We start from the raw sequence: 18156 nt of genomic DNA, 5'->3' as shown, positions 1-18156 counted from the left end.
ACACAAAAAATGCACCTAAACCTGCGTTTTTGGCGCAGCTTCTTTCCTGCCCAGATCATCAGGTTTTGCTGCAGAAAAAAATGCAGCAAAAACGCCCTTTGTGAACTTATCCTAATACTATATAATTTGTGTTTTGTAGAGTAAAATATGTAAAGTAGTGCACTATATATTTTCACTGCTGTGTACTGGAACAAAAATGATGTTTTAAAAGAAATATACTTATAACAATTATATCAATGCATCTAAAGTTGAAAAAAGGAAATTTCAGCAAGACAGCATCCAAATATCAAAGTCAAAGTTGCGTAGAAATTGTTTAAAGGGAGTGTCTGGTTCTTTGCTAATTTCTGAACCCTCCCAGGGTGCAAACCACACACTGTCAGGATTCTCCGATGACAGCAGCAAGACTAGAATGTCACATGGCTGCATTTATGCAATTTATATACTTCTGGACACATTCCAATTGTATTGAGTGAGGCTGTGCATGTCTAGTCAGAATGTGGCGAGACGTAGGCAAATCGCATACTTGCAATTACATGAGTGCCTGCTCTCAATGCAGGAACCGAAGAATCATGACAGAGTACGATGCGCGCTCTGTGAGGATTCAGAAATCTGAAGTCACATACAACGACTCCATATGTTTTGCGTAAGAATGGACAACCCCTTTAAGGTGATGACTACCTTTATCACCGGGCTATGTTTAGGTCTGTCATCCAGTACTTATTCATAATGTATCTATTCTTTCCATCTGTCAGTGCTTAATTTGTTTGATGCAGGGCTTCAAATCCTCTGCACAGACATAGACATACTGTAGCTCTAAGAAAAAGTCTATCTGCCTGTGATTGGCTATAAGTGAAGCCTGGGTGCTCAGAGCATACTCACTGTATACTCTATTAGTCATGTGCTCGGATGTTTGGTATGCAATCCGCGCATGTGTTGTGGCTGTCTAACAATCACAACACATGCAGCTGTGGGGACTCAAACATCTACTATACAATTGTCTAAGGTTCACTTCCGTCTGTCTGTCTGTTACGTAAATCCCAAGTCGCTGATTGGTCATGGCAAAATGGCCAGGACCAATCAGAGACTCGCACAGTCTGGAGGCAAAATGGCTGCTCCCTGCTCACCTGCAGTCAGTGCCCGCTCCATACTCCCCTCCAGTCAGCGCTCACACAGGGTTAATGGCAGCATTAACGGACCACGTTATGCCGCGGTGTAACACACTCCGTTAACGCTGCTATTAACCCTGTGTGACCAACTTTTTACTATTGATGCTGCCTATGCAGCATCAATAATAAAAAGATCTAATGTTAAAAATAATAATTAAAAAAAATCGTTATATACTCACCCTCCGTCGGCCCCCCGGATCCAGTCCAGGCGTTTACTGATGCTCCTCGCGACGCTCCAGTCCCAAGAGTGCATTGCGGTCTCGCGAGATGATGACATAGCGGAGCTTCGCAAGGAGTGGGAAATGACAGAAAAAAGACTGGCACATCCAAACTAGTGTGAATAGGTGCATACCAGGAGAAGCTACCTCCATATACAAATATACAAAAAAGGTTGCACTCTATCGTGCCAAAGCATGTCTAATATGAAATACATGAAATATGAATAGCAAAATGGCTTTTGAACATTAGGAAAATATTTAAGAGACGCTTTGCCCAGAATTTGATTTAATCAAATAGTGTGAGCCCATCAACCATCGTCAAGGTGGTCTCATTAAACTGATGGGTCCCTGACCTCCCTGTCCAAATGTGAACACTTACTGAAGGCCAATGTCTGTATGCCTGGGTGAATGTAGACACCTCTGTTCAGCAAAGCCTACATATGGGTTGGCCGGAACCAAGTGTGATGAGATGTAATTAAAAACCAGATGGTGACGGGAGGAGTGCTCAGTCAGTAAGCTAACATAGAAATGACAGAAAAAAGACTGGCACATCCAAACTAGTGTGAATAGGTGCATACCAGGAGAAGCTACCTCCATATACAAATATACAAAAAAGGTTGCACTCTACCGTGCCAAAAGCATGTCTAATATGAAATACATGAAATAAGAATTGATGGGCTCACACTATTTGATTAAATCAAATTCTGTGCAAAGTGTCTCTTAAATATTTTCCTAATGTTCAAAAGCCATTTTGCTATTCATATTTCATGTATTTCATATTAGACATGCTTTGGCACGATAGAGTGCAACCTTTTTTGTATATTTGCAAGGAGTGGGAAAGGCCTGGGCTGGATCCGGGGTCTGACGGAGGGTGATTATATAATGATTTTTTATTTTTTTAATTATTTTTAACATTAGATCTTTTTACTATTGATGCTGCATAGGCAGCCTCAATAGTAAAAAGTTGGTCACACAGGGTTAATAGCAGCGTTAACGGAGTGTGTTACACCGCGGCATAACGCGGTCCGTTAATGCTGTCATTAACCCTGTGTGAGCGCTGACTGGAGGGGAGTATTGAGCGGGCACTGACTGCAGGTGAGCAGGGAGCGGCCATTTTGCCACCGGACTGTGCCCGTCGCTGATTGGTCATGGCTGTTTTGCCATGACCAATCAGAGACTTGGGATTTCCATGACAGACAGACAAACGGAAGTGACCCTTAGACAATTATATAGTAGATTTTTTATTTTAGTTCTTTTTTAACAGGGATATGGTGCCCACATTGCTATATACTACGTGGACTGTGTTAGATACTGCATGGGCTGTGGTTTATACTACATCTCTGTGCTATATACAATGTGGGATGTGCTACATACTACGTGGCTGTGGTTTATATTACGTGGCTGGGCAATATACTACATTGCTGTGCATGGGCAGTGTTATATACTATGTCTCTGTGCTATATAATATGTGCCTGTGCTATATACTACGTGGCTGTGCAATATATTATGTGGCTGTGCAATATACTATGTGGCTGTGCAATATATTACGTGGCTGGACAATATACTACGTGGCTGTGCAATATATTATGTGGCTGGGCAATAAACTACGTGTCTGTGCTATATACTATGTGTCTGTGCTATATACTATGTGGCTGAGCAATATACTATGTGGCTGAGCAATATACTATGTGGCTGGGCAATGTACTATGTGACTGGGCAATATACTACGTGTCTGTGCTATGTGAGCTGTGTTATATACTACGTGGGCTGTGTTATACGCTACTTGGCTGTGCTATATTTCTCTGCTGTATCTGTGCATCATGAATCGTGGTATGTGTTAAAGAGGAGGGCCCACTAAGACTCTTTCGCACGGGGCCCTCAAAAACCTTGGCTGTGCTATATAATATGTGGCTGGGCAATATACTACGTGGCTGTGTTATATACTACGTGGCTGAGATATATACTACATGGCTGTGCTATATACTACATGGGCTGTGTTATATACTACGTGGTCTGTGTTATACGCTACTTGGCTGTGCTATATTTCTCTGCTGTATCTGTGCATCATGAATCGTGGTATGTGTTAAAGAGGAGGGCCCACTGAGACTCTGTCGCCTGGGGCCCTCAAAAACCTGGAGCAGGCCCTGGCTTCACTGATTGGTCACGCCCGGCCGCGAACAATCAGCGACAGGCGCAGTCTACCCGCGAACAGGGGCGGAATTTGAACCATGCTTCGCTAATTGGTCGCTGCCGGCCGGCCGAATCCTGTGTATAAATTGCATTATTCTGAAAACTTCATAAATAAACTACATACATGTTCTAGAATACCCGATGCGTTAGAATCAGGCCACCATCTAGTAATATATAAGCACTAGTGGTGAGCGAGTGTGCTCGTTGTTTGAATTTACCGAGCAATCCGAGTATTTGTTAGTGCTCGTAGATTATGTTTGTGTCCCCGCAGCTGCATGATTTGCGGCTGATAGTCAACCTAAATACATGTGAGGAATGCCTGTTTGTTAGGGAATCCCCACATGTATTCAGGCTGTCTAACAGCCGCAAATCATGCAGCTGCGGGGACACAAACATAATCTATTAGCACACCCAAGATACTCGGAGAACACCCGAACATGCTCGGATAGCACGTTATCTGAGCATATTTGCTCAATAATAATAAACATACAGTACAGACCAAAAGTTTGAACACACCATCTCATTTAAAGATTTTTCTGTATTTTCATGACTATGAAAATTGTACATTCACACTGAAGGCATCAAAACTATGAATTAACACATGTGGAATTATATACTTAACAAAAAAGTGTGAAACAACTGAAATTATGTCATATTCTAGGTTCTTCAAAGTAGCCACCTTTTGCTTTGATGACTGCTTTGCACACTCTTGGCATTCTCTTGATGAGCTGCAAGAGGTAGTCACTGGGAATGGTTTTCACTTCACAGGTGTGCCCTGTCAGGTTTAATAAGTGGGATTTCTTGCCTTATAAATGGGGTTGGGACCATCAGTTGTGTTGTGCAGAAGTCTGGTGGATACACAGCTGATAGTCCTACTGAATAGACTGTTAGAATTTGAATTATGGCAAGAAAAAAGCCGCTAAGTAAAGAAAAGCGAGTGGCCATCATTACTTTAAGAAATGAAGGTCAGTCAGTCTGAAAAATTGGGAAAATTTTGAAAGTGTCCCCAAGGGCAGTGGCAAAACCCATCAAGCGCTACAAAGAAACTGGCTCACATGAGGACCACCCCAGGAAAGGAAGACCAAGAGTCACCTTTGCTTCTGAGGATAAGTTTATCTGAGTCACCAGCCTCAGAAATTGCAGGTTAACAGTAGCTCAGATTAGAGACCAGGTCAATGCCACACAGAGTTCTAGCAGCAGACACATCTCTACAACAACTGTTAAGAGGAGACTTTGTGCAGCAGGCCTTCATGGTAAAATAGCTGCTAGGAAACCACTGCTAAGGACAGGCATCAAGCAGAAGAGACCTGTTTGGGCTAAAGAACACAAGGAATGGACATTAGACCAGTGGAAATCTGTGCTTTGGTCTGATGAGTACAAATAGCATGGAGGAGGAGGTGTGATGGTGTGGGGGTGCTTTGCTGGTGACACTGTTAGTTTTCAACAGGACAATGACCCCGAACACACCTCCAGGCTGTGTAAGGGCTATTTGACCAAGAAGGAGAGTGATGGGTGTTATGACCCCAATGGCGAGGGTCTCAGAGGAACGTGGAAGTCTGCAGAATACAAAAATCCAGCTCATAGGGCATTGGTAACTGGGTTGACCATATATCTACTCCTAACGCCAACACTAGAAGTAGCCGGGGATCATTCCTACGTTGATTCTAGATGACACGCGCCAGCCGGAGAATCTAGCTACCCCTAGTAGAGGAAAACAAAGACCTTTCTTGCCTCCAGAGAAGGGGACCCCAAAGCTGGATAGAAGCCCCCCACAAATAATGACGGTGAGGTAAGAGGAAATGACAAACACAGAAATGAACCAGGTTTAGCACAGAGAGGCCCGCTTACTGATAGCAGAATAAAGAAAGGTAACTTATATGGTCAACAAAAACCCTATCAAAATCCACACTGGAAATTCAAGAACCCCCGAACCGTCTAACGGTCCGGGGGGAGAACACCAGCCCCCTAGAGCTTCCAGCAAAGGTCAGGATATAGATTAGGAACAAGCTGGACAAAAATACAAAACCAAAACAAATAGCAAAAAGCAAAAGGCAGACTTAGCTGATATAACTGGAACCAGGATCAGTAGACAAGAGCACAGCAGACTAGCTCTGATAACTACGTTGCCAGGCATTGAACTAAAGGTCCAGGGAGCTTATATAGCAACACCCCTAACTAACGACCCAGGTGCGGATAAAAGGAATGACAGAAAAACCAAAGTCAAAAAACTAGTAACCACTAGAGGGAGCAAAAAGCAAATTCACAACAGTACCCCCCCCTTAGTGAGGGGTCACCGAACCCTCACCACGACCACCAGGGCGATCAGGATGAGCGGCATGAAAGGCACGAACTAAATCGGCCGCATGAACATCAGAGGCGACCACCCAGGAATTATCCTCCTGACCATAGCCCTTCCACTTGACCAGGTACTGAAGCCTCCGCCTGGAGAGGCGAGAATCCAAGATCTTCTCCACCACGTACTCCAACTCGCCCTCAACCAACACCGGAGCAGGAGGCTCAGCAGAAGGAACTACAGGCACAATGTACCGCCGCAACAAGGACCTATGAAATACATTGTGAATAGCAAACGACATAGGAAGATCCAGACGAAAAGATACAGGATTAAGGATTTCCAATATCTTGTAAGGCCCAATAAAACGAGGCTTAAATTTGGGAGAGGAGACCTTCATAGGAACAAAGCGGGAAGAAAGCCACACCAAATCCCCAACGCGTAGTCGGGGACCCACACCGCGGCGGCGGTTGGCAAAGCGCTGAGCCTTCTCCTGTGACAACTTCAAGTTGTCCACCACATGATTCCAGATCTGCTGCAACCTATCCACCACAGAATCCACCCCAGGACAGTCAGAAGGCTCCACATGACCCGAAGAAAAGCGAGGATGGAAACCAGAGTTGCAGAAAAAAGGCGAAACCAAGGTGGCGGAACTAGCCCGATTATTAAGGGCAAACTCAGCCAACGGCAAGAATTTCACCCAATCGTCCTGATCAGCAGAGACAAAACACCTCAAATAAGCCTCCAAAGTCTGATTGGTTCGCTCCGTCTGTCCATTAGTCTGAGGATGGAAAGCAGACGAAAACGACAAATCAATGCCCATCCTACTACAAAAGGATCGCCAGAACCTGGAAACGAACTGGGATCCTCTGTCTGACACAATATTCTCAGGGATGCCGTGCAAACGAACCACGTTCTGGAAAAACACAGGAACCAGATCGGAAGAGGAAGGCAGCTTAGGCAAAGGAACCAAATGGACCATCTTGGAGAAGCGATCACATATCACCCAGATAACGGACATGCCCTGAGATAGCGGAAGATCAGAAATGAAATCCATGGAGATATGTGTCCAAGGTCTCTTCGGGACAGGCAAGGGCAAGAGCAAACCGCTGGCACGAGAACAGCAAGGCTTAGCTCGAGCACAAGTCCCACAGGACTGCACAAATGACCGCACATCCCTTGACAAGGAAGGCCACCAAAAGGACCTGGCCACCAGATCTCTGGTGCCAAAAATTCCCGGGTGACCTGCCAACACCGAGGAATGAACCTCGGAAATGACTCTGCTGGTCCACTTATCCGGGACAAACAGTCTGTCAGGTGGACAAGACTCAGGCCTATCAGCCTGAAATCTCTGCAACACACGTCGCGGATCCGGAGAAATAGCTGACAAGATAACTCCATCTTTAAGAATACCAACAGGATCAGCGACTCCAGGAGCATCAGGCACAAAGCTCCTAGAAAGAGCATCGGCCTTCACATTCTTTGAACCTGGTAAATACGAGACAACAAAATCAAAGCGGGAGAAAAACAATGACCAGCGGGCCTGTCTCGGATTAAGGCGTTTAGCAGACTCGAGATACATCAGATTTTTGTGATCAGTCAAGACCACCACACGATGCTTAGCACCCTCGAGCCAATGACGCCACTCCTCAAATGCCCATTTCATGGCCAACAACTCCCGATTGCCCACATCATAATTTCGCTCGGCAGGCGAAAACTTCCTAGAGAAAAAAGCACAAGGTTTCATAACAGAGCAACCAGGGCCTCTCTGCGACAAAACGGCCCCTGCCCCAATCTCCGAAGCATCCACCTCAACCTGAAAGGGAAGTGAGACGTCAGGCTGGCACAAAACAGGCGCCGAAGTAAACCGGCGTTTCAACTCCTGGAAAGCCTCCATGGCAGCAGGAGCCCAGTTAGCTACATCGGAGCCCTTCTTGGTCATATCCGTCAAAGGTTTCACAATGCTAGAAAAATTAGCGATAAAACGACGGTAGAAGTTAGCGAAGCCCAAGAACTTCTGAAGACTCTTAACTGACGAGGGCTGAGTCCAATCAAGAATAGCTCGGACCTTGACTGGGTCCATCTCCACAGCAGAAGGGGAAAAAATGAACCCCAAAAAGGGAACCTTCTGTACACCAAAGAGACACTTTGAGCCCTTGACAAACAAAGAATTTTCACGCAAAATTTTAAAGACCAACCTGACCTGCTCCACATGCGAATCCCAATTATCAGAAAAAACCAAAATATCATCCAGATAAACAATCAAAAATTTATCCAGATACTTCCGGAAAATGTCATGCATAAAGGACTGAAAAACTGAAGGCGCATTGGAGAGCCCAAAAGGCATCACCAAGTACTCAAAATGACCTTCGGGCGTATTGAATGCGGTTTTCCATTCATCACCTTGCTTAATGCGCACAAGGTTGTACGCACCACGAAGGTCTATCTTGGTGAACCACTTGGCACCCTTAATCCGGGCAAACAAGTCAGACAACAGCGGTAAAGGATACTGAAATTTGACAGTGATCTTATTTAAAAGCCGATAATCAATACAAGGTCTCAAAGATCCGTCCTTTTTTGCCACAAAAAAGAATCCCGCACCAAGAGGGGAAGAAGACGGACGAATATGTCCTTTTTCCAGAGACTCCTTGATATATGAACGCATAGCGGTATGTTCAGGTACCGACAGATTAAACAGTCTTCCCTTAGGAAATTTACTGCCTGGGATCAAATCTATAGCACAGTCACAGTCCCTATGAGGAGGCAGTGCACTGGACTCAGACTCACTGAAGACATCCTGATAATCAGACAAATACTCCGGAACTTCCAAAGGCGTAGAAGAAGCAATAGACACAGGCAGGGAATCCTCATGAATACCACGACAGCCCCAACTTGAGACTGACATAGCCTTCCAGTCCAGGACTGGATTATGGGTCTGTAACCATGGCAGCCCTAAAACGACCAAATCATGCATTTTATGTAAAACCAGGAAACGTATCACCTCGCGGTGTTCAGGAGTCATGCACATGGTAACCTGAGTCCAATACTGCGGTTTATTTGCTGCCAATGGTGTAGCATCAATACCCCTAAGAGGAATAGGATTTTCTAATGGTTCAAGAGTAAATCCACAGCGCTTAGCAAATGAGAGATCCATGAGACTCAGGGCAGCACCTGAATCTACAAACGCCATGACAGGATAAGATGACAGTGAGCAAATCAAAGTTACAGACAGAATAAATTTAGGTTGCAAATTACCAACGGTGACAGGACTAACAACCTTAGCTATACGTTTAGAGCATGCTGAGATAACATGTGTAGAATCACCACAGTAGTAGCACAAGCCATTCCGGCGTCTATGAATTTTCCGCTCATTTCTAGTCAGGATTCTATCACATTGCATTAAATCAGGTGTCTGTTCAGACAACACCATGAGGGAATTTGCGGTTTTTCTATCACATTGCACCGAATTAGGTGTCTGTTCAGACAACACCATGAGAGAATTTGCGGTTTTGCGCTCCCGCAACCGCCGGTCAATTTGAATAGCCAGTGCCATAGTATCATTCAGACCTGTGGGAATGGGAAAACCCACCATAACATTCTTAATGGCTTCAGAAAGGCCATTTCTAAAATTAGCGGCCAGTGCACACTCGTTCCAATGTGTCAGCACGGACCATTTCCGAAATTTTTGGCAATACACTTCAGCCTCGTCCTGCCCCTGAGACATAGACAGCAAGGCCTTTTCTGCCTGAATCTCAAGATTGGGTTCCTCATAAAGTAAACCGAGCGCCAGAAAAAACGCATCAAGATCAGCCAATGCCGGATCTCCTGGCGCCAGCGAAAAAGCCCAATCCTGAGGGTCGCCCCGTAAGAACGAAATAACAATTTTTACTTGCTGAGCAGAATCTCCTGATGAACAGGGTCTCAGGGACAAAAACAATTTACAATTTTTCACGAAATTCCTAAACTTAAACCTGTCTCCGGAAAACAGTTCAGGAATCGGTATTTTAGGTTCTGACCTAGGATTTCTGATAACATAGTCTTGTATGCCCTGCACACGAGTAGCCAGCTGGTCCACACTTGTAATCAAGGTCTGGACATTCATGTCTGCAGCAAGCATAGCCACTCTGAGGTAAAGGGGAAGGAGGAAAAAAAAAAAAACTCAGAATCTTCTTTCTTATAATCCCTCTTCTGCAATGCATTAAACATTTAATACTGGCCTGGCAAACTGTTATGACCCCAATGGCGAGGGTCTCAGAGGAACGTGGAAGTCTGAGGAATACAAAAATCCAGCTCATAGGGCATTGGTAACTGGGTTGACCATATATCTACTCCTAACGCCAACACTAGAAGTAGCCGGGGATCATTCCTACGTTGATTCTAGATGACACGCGCCAGCCGGAGAATCTAGCTACCCCTAGTAGAGGAAAACAAAGACCTTTCTTGCCTCCAGAGAAGGGGACCCCAAAGCTGGATAGAAGCCCCCCACAAATAATGACGGTGAGGTAAGAGGAAATGACAAACACAGAAATGAACCAGGTTTAGCACAGAGAGGCCCGCCTACTGATAGCAGAATAAAGAAAGGTAACTTATATGGTCAACAAAAACCCTATCAAAATCCACACTGGAAATTCAAGAACCCCCGAACCGTCTAACGGTCCGGGGGGAGAACACCAGCCCCCTAGAGCTTCCAGCAAAGGTCAGGATATAGATTAGGAACAAGCTGGACAAAAATACAAAACCAAAACAAATAGCAAAAAGCAAAAGGCAGACTTAGCTGATATAACTGGAACCAGGATCAGTAGACAAGAGCACAGCAGACTAGCTCTGATAACTACGTTGCCAGGCATTGAACTAAAGGTCCAGGGAGCTTATATAGCAACACCCCTAACTAACGACCCAGGTGCGGATAAAAGGAATGACAGAAAAACCAAAGTCAAAAAACTAGTAACCACTAGAGGGAGCAAAAAGCAAATTCACAACAGTACCCCCCCCTTAGTGAGGGGTCACCGAACCCTCACCACGACCACCAGGGCGATCAGGATGAGCGGCATGAAAGGCACGAACTAAATCGGCCGCATGAACATCAGAGGCGACCACCCAGGAATTATCCTCCTGACCATAGCCCTTCCACTTGACCAGGTACTGAAGCCTCCGCCTGGAGAGGCGAGAATCCAAGATCTTCTCCACCACGTACTCCAACTCGCCCTCAACCAACACCGGAGCAGGAGGCTCAGCAGAAGGAACTACAGGCACAATGTACCGCCGCAACAAGGACCTATGAAATACATTGTGAATAGCAAACGACATAGGAAGATCCAGACGAAAAGATACAGGATTAAGGATTTCCAATATCTTGTAAGGCCCAATAAAACGAGGCTTAAATTTGGGAGAGGAGACCTTCATAGGAACAAAGCGGGAAGAAAGCCACACCAAATCCCCAACGCGTAGTCGGGGACCCACACCGCGGCGGCGGTTGGCAAAGCGCTGAGCCTTCTCCTGTGACAACTTCAAGTTGTCCACCACATGATTCCAGATCTGCTGCAACCTATCCACCACAGAATCCACCCCAGGACAGTCAGAAGGCTCCACATGACCCGAAGAAAAGCGAGGATGGAAACCAGAGTTGCAGAAAAAAGGCGAAACCAAGGTGGCGGAACTAGCCCGATTATTAAGGGCAAACTCAGCCAACGGCAAGAATTTCACCCAATCGTCCTGATCAGCAGAGACAAAACACCTCAAATAAGCCTCCAAAGTCTGATTGGTTCGCTCCGTCTGTCCATTAGTCTGAGGATGGAAAGCAGACGAAAACGACAAATCAATGCCCATCCTACTACAAAAGGATCGCCAGAACCTGGAAACGAACTGGGATCCTCTGTCTGACACAATATTCTCAGGGATGCCGTGCAAACGAACCACGTTCTGGAAAAACACAGGAACCAGATCGGAAGAGGAAGGCAGCTTAGGCAAAGGAACCAAATGGACCATCTTGGAGAAGCGATCACATATCACCCAGATAACGGACATGCCCTGAGATAGCGGAAGATCAGAAATGAAATCCATGGAGATATGTGTCCAAGGTCTCTTCGGGACAGGCAAGGGCAAGAGCAAACCGCTGGCACGAGAACAGCAAGGCTTAGCTCGAGCACAAGTCCCACAGGACTGCACAAATGACCGCACATCCCTTGACAAGGAAGGCCACCAAAAGGACCTGGCCACCAGATCTCTGGTGCCAAAAATTCCCGGGTGACCTGCCAACACCGAGGAATGAACCTCGGAAATGACTCTGCTGGTCCACTTATCCGGGACAAACAGTCTGTCAGGTGGACAAGACTCAGGCCTATCAGCCTGAAATCTCTGCAACACACGTCGCAGATCCGGAGAAATAGCTGACAAGATAACTCCATCTTTAAGAATACCAACAGGATCAGCGACTCCAGGAGCATCAGGCACAAAGCTCCTAGAAAGAGCATCGGCCTTCACATTCTTTGAACCTGGTAAATACGAGACAACAAAATCAAAGCGGGAGAAAAACAATGACCAGCGGGCCTGTCTCGGATTAAGGCGTTTAGCAGACTCGAGATACATCAGATTTTTGTGATCAGTCAAGACCACCACACGATGCTTAGCACCCTCGAGCCAATGACGCCACTCCTCAAATGCCCATTTCATGGCCAACAACTCCCGATTGCCCACATCATAATTTCGCTCGGCAGGCGAAAACTTCCTAGAGAAAAAAGCACAAGGTTTCATAACAGAGCAACCAGGGCCTCTCTGCGACAAAACGGCCCCTGCCCCAATCTCCGAAGCATCCACCTCAACCTGAAAGGGAAGTGAGACGTCAGGCTGGCACAAAACAGGCGCCGAAGTAAACCGGCGTTTCAACTCCTGGAAAGCCTCCACGGCAGCAGGAGCCCAGTTAGCTACATCGGAGCCCTTCTTGGTCATATCCGTCAAAGGTTTCACAATGCTAGAAAAATTAGCGATAAAACGACGGTAGAAGTTAGCGAAGCCCAAGAACTTCTGAAGACTCTTAACTGACGAGGGCTGAGTCCAATCAAGAATAGCTCGGACCTTGACTGGGTCCATCTCCACAGCAGAAGGGGAAAAAATGAACCCCAAAAAGGGAACCTTCTGTACACCAAAGAGACACTTTGAGCCCTTGACAAACAAAGAATTTTCACGCAAAATTTTAAAGACCAACCTGACCTGCTCCACATGCGAATCCCAATTATCAGAAAAAACCAAAATATCATCCAGATAAACAATCAAAAATTTATCCAGATACTTCCGGAAAATGTCATGCATAAAGGACTGAAAAACTGAAGGCGCATTGGAGAGCCCAAAAGGCATCACCAAGTACTCAAAATGACCTTCGGGCGTATTGAATGCGGTTTTCCATTCATCACCTTGCTTAATGCGCACAAGGTTGTACGCACCACGAAGGTCTATCTTGGTGAACCACTTGGCACCCTTAATCCGGGCAAACAAGTCAGACAACAGCGGTAAAGGATACTGAAATTTGACAGTGATCTTATTTAAAAGCCGATAATCAATACAAGGTCTCAAAGATCCGTCCTTTTTTGCCACAAAAAAGAATCCCGCACCAAGAGGGGAAGAAGACGGACGAATATGTCCTTTTTCCAGAGACTCCTTGATATATGAACGCATAGCGGTATGTTCAGGTACCGACAGATTAAACAGTCTTCCCTTAGGAAATTTACTGCCTGGGATCAAATCTATAGCACAGTCACAGTCCCTATGAGGAGGCAGTGCACTGGACTCAGACTCACTGAAGACATCCTGATAATCAGACAAATACTCCGGAACTTCCAAAGGCGTAGAAGAAGCAATAGACACAGGCAGGGAATCCTCATGAATACCACGACAGCCCCAACTTGAGACTGACATAGCCTTCCAGTCCAGGACTGGATTATGGGTCTGTAACCATGGCAGCCCTAAAACGACCAAATCATGCATTTTATGTAAAACCAGGAAACGTATCACCTCGCGGTGTTCAGGAGTCATGCACATGGTAACCTGAGTCCAATACTGCGGTTTATTTGCTGCCAATGGTGTAGCATCAATACCCCTAAGAGGAATAGGATTTTCTAATGGTTCAAGAGTAAATCCACAGCGCTTAGCAAATGAGAGATCCATGAGACTCAGGGCAGCACCTGAATCTACAAACGCCATGACAGGATAAGATGACAGTGAGCAAATCAAAGTTACAGACAGAATAAATTTAGGTTGCAAATTACCAACGGTGACAGGACTAACAACCTTAGCTATACGTTTAGAGCATGCTGAGATAACATGTGTAGAATCACCACAGTAGTAGCACAAGCCATTCCGGCGTCTATGAATTTTCCGCTCATTTCTAGTCAGGATTCTATCACATTGCATTAAATCAGGTGTCTGTTCAGACAACACCATGAGGGAATTTGCGGTTTTTCTATCACATTGCACCGAATTAGGTGTCTGTTCAGACAACACCATGAGAGAATTTGCGGTTTTGCGCTCCCGCAACCGCCGGTCAATTTGAATAGCCAGTGCCATAGTATCATTCAGACCTGTGGGAATGGGAAAACCCACCATAACATTCTTAATGGCTTCAGAAAGGCCATTTCTAAAATTAGCGGCCAGTGCACACTCGTTCCAATGTGTCAGCACGGACCATTTCCGAAATTTTTGGCAATACACTTCAGCCTCGTCCTGCCCCTGAGACATAGACAGCAAGGCCTTTTCTGCCTGAATCTCAAGATTGGGTTCCTCATAAAGTAAACCGAGCGCCAGAAAAAACGCATCAAGATCAGCCAATGCCGGATCTCCTGGCGCCAGCGAAAAAGCCCAATCCTGAGGGTCGCCCCGTAAGAACGAAATAACAATTTTTACTTGCTGAGCAGAATCTCCTGATGAACAGGGTCTCAGGGACAAAAACAATTTACAATTTTTCACGAAATTCCTAAACTTAAACCTGTCTCCGGAAAACAGTTCAGGAATCGGTATTTTAGGTTCTGACCTAGGATTTCTGATAACATAGTCTTGTATGCCCTGCACACGAGTAGCCAGCTGGTCCACACTTGTAATCAAGGTCTGGACATTCATGTCTGCAGCAAGCATAGCCACTCTGAGGTAAAGGGGAAGGAGGAAAAAAAAAAAAACTCAGAATCTTCTTTCTTATAATCCCTCTTCTGCAATGCATTAAACATTTAATACTGGCCTGGCAAACTGTTATGACCCCAATGGCGAGGGTCTCAGAGGAACGTGGAAGTCTGAGGAATACAAAAATCCAGCTCATAGGGCATTGGTAACTGGGTTGACCATATATCTACTCCTAACGCCAACACTAGAAGTAGCCGGGGATCATTCCTACGTTGATTCTAGATGACACGCGCCAGCCGGAGAATCTAGCTACCCCTAGTAGAGGAAAACAAAGACCTTTCTTGCCTCCAGAGAAGGGGACCCCAAAGCTGGATAGAAGCCCCCCACAAATAATGACGGTGAGGTAAGAGGAAATGACAAACACAGAAATGAACCAGGTTTAGCACAGAGAGGCCCGCTTACTGATAGCAGAATAAAGAAAGGTAACTTATATGGTCAACAAAAACCCTATCAAAATCCACACTGGAAATTCAAGAACCCCCGAACCGTCTAACGGTCCGGGGGGAGAACACCAGCCCCCTAGAGCTTCCAGCAAAGGTCAGGATATAGATTAGGAACAAGCTGGACAAAAATACAAAACCAAAACAAATAGCAAAAAGCAAAAGGCAGACTTAGCTGATATAACTGGAACCAGGATCAGTAGACAAGAGCACAGCAGACTAGCTCTGATAACTACGTTGCCAGGCATTGAACTAAAGGTCCAGGGAGCTTATATAGCAACACCCCTAACTAACGACCCAGGTGCGGATAAAAGGAATGACAGAAAAACCAAAGTCAAAAAACTAGTAACCACTAGAGGGAGCAAAAAGCAAATTCACAACAGATGGGGTGCTACGCTAGATGACCTGGCCTGCACAGTCACCAGACCTGAACCCAGTCGAGATGGTTTGGGGTGATCTGGACCGCAGAGTGAAGGCAAAAGGGCCAACAAGTGCTAAGCATCTCTGGGAACTCCTTCAAGATTGTTGGAAGACCATTCCCAGTGACTACCTCTTGAAGCTCATTAACAGAATGCCAAGAGTGTGCAAAGCAGTCATCAAAGCAAAAGGTGGCTACTTTGAAGAACCTAGAATATAAGACATAATTTCAGTTGTTTCACACTTTTTTCTGAAGTATGTAATTCCACATGTGTTAATTCACAGTTTTGATGCCTTCAGTGTGAATTTACAATTTTCCTGGTTATGAAAATACAGAAAAATCTTGAAATGAGAAGGTGTGTGCAAACATTTGGTCTGTATTGTGTATCAAAAGTCTGCTGCACTCTATTTTATGGCAACTGCAGTAAGCCATGAAATTTAGAGCATTTTATCAGGAAATTGGACTTCTACCTACTATAAAGCTTTAGTAAAAGGCTAAGCTATTGATAGCTTATACTTAGATTAGGCCTACAGTATCTGAGCTGTGGGGTATGACTCTCGGAACCTCCACTGATTAGCTAATTGAAAGGGTCGCATTCACTGGTGTAGCTAGAGCTTTTGCCGCCCAGGGCTGTTTCCGAGTTTGGCGCCCCCCCCTCCCCATTGCCGTCACTCAATGCCGGGCACCGCCCCCTCAGCACTGATTACCCATGAAATCCGGTGCCTGCGCTGTGTATCGCTGTTTGGTGCAGGCGCAGAGAGCTCTGGCCGTCTGACGTCACAGCCAGGCTTGCAGACTGCGCCTGTGCAGCCACCCACCTTGGTAATCCCAGCCCCACAGTGTGTTATGCATTATGCAGAGTGCGGGGCTGGGATTCACAAGCAGGGCGGCCGCACAGGCGCAGTGTCCAGCATTGCCCCAGTGTGTCCAGCAATCTGTCCCAGTGTCCAGCATTCCCCCCAGTGTGTCCAGCAATCTGCACCAGTGTCCAGCATTGCCCCCAGTGTGTCCAGCAATCTGCCCCAGTGTCCAGCATTGCCCCAGTGTGTCCAGCAATCTGCCCCAGTGTCCAGCATTGCCCCCAGTGTGTCCAGCAATCTGCCCCAGTGTCCAGCATTACCCCCAGTGTGTCCAGCAATCTGCCCCAGTGTCCAGCATGGCCCCCAGTGTGTCCAACAATCTGCCCCAGTGTCCAGCATTGCCCCCAGTGTGTCCAGCATTGCCCCCAGTGTGTCCAGCATTGCCCCAGTGCGTCCAGCAATCTGTCCCCAGTGCGTCCAGCAATCTGCCCCCAGTGTGTCTCCAGCAATCTGCCCCCAGTCTGTCTCCAGCATATTGCCCCCAGTCTGTCTCCAGCATATTGCCCCCAGTCTGTCTCCAGCATATTACCCCCAGTCTGTCTCCAGCATATAGCCCCCAGTCTGTCTCCAGCATATTGCCCCCAGTCTGTCTCCAGCATATTGCCCCCAGTCTGTCTCCAGCATATTGCCCCCAGTCTGTCTCCAGCATATTGCCCCCAGTCTGTCTCCAGCATATTGCCCCCAGTCTGTCTGAGTCAGACATAAAGAAGAAAAAAAAAAAAAGTAAAATCCTCACCTCTCCCGTTCCCAGCGCAGGTCCCGTGCACTCAGCGTCTCTCCGGCTCTGCAACGCTCAGGACAGAGAGGCTGAGCGCGCAGTGATGACGTTATCGCACCCTCTGCCCTGAGACGTCGCAGAGTCAGAGGGCGCCAAAGACGCTGCAGCTGCCGCAGGAACCAGGAGAGGTGAGTATTAAAGGGGGGCCCAATGCCAGCGCTGGCATCAGGAGGGGGGGCCATGGTCGTGCCGGCGGTCGGCGCCGCCCGAAGATTTAAAGGGCCCGCGTCTCTCTTTTTCTTTTTTCTTCCTCCTCCTCCTCTCTGGGTCGGAGCCGCCCCCGGCATTGTGCCTCCCGGGGCGGCCCGCCCCCCCACCCCCCCCCGCCCCCCCCGCACCCCCTTCCTACGCCACTGGTCGCATTACTCTTATAAGTGTCTATTGTTTATCAAGCAGAATCCTGCACATCTTGGAGAGTCTGTGACTGTTATTGCAGCACATTGTTGCTAAGTGAATAGGACAGTCACAGCTGCTACAAATTTCAGAGCTGTGCATGGTAAGCAATAAACCCAGGCACTCCAATTAGAGATGAAGAAATTAAAGATTTATTTTCATCAGCGAAGGCCTGTGTACTTTATGCCAACGTTTCAGCCACATGGCATTGTTCATGGCCATAGATGCATTAGCCTAACTC

This window comes from Ranitomeya variabilis, chromosome 1 (genome assembly GCF_051348905.1).
Source record: "Ranitomeya variabilis isolate aRanVar5 chromosome 1, aRanVar5.hap1, whole genome shotgun sequence".
Lineage (NCBI taxonomy): Eukaryota > Metazoa > Chordata > Amphibia > Anura > Dendrobatidae > Ranitomeya > Ranitomeya variabilis.
The sequence above is the reverse complement of the archived record's forward strand: the minus strand, read 5'-3'. Positions refer to the sequence as shown.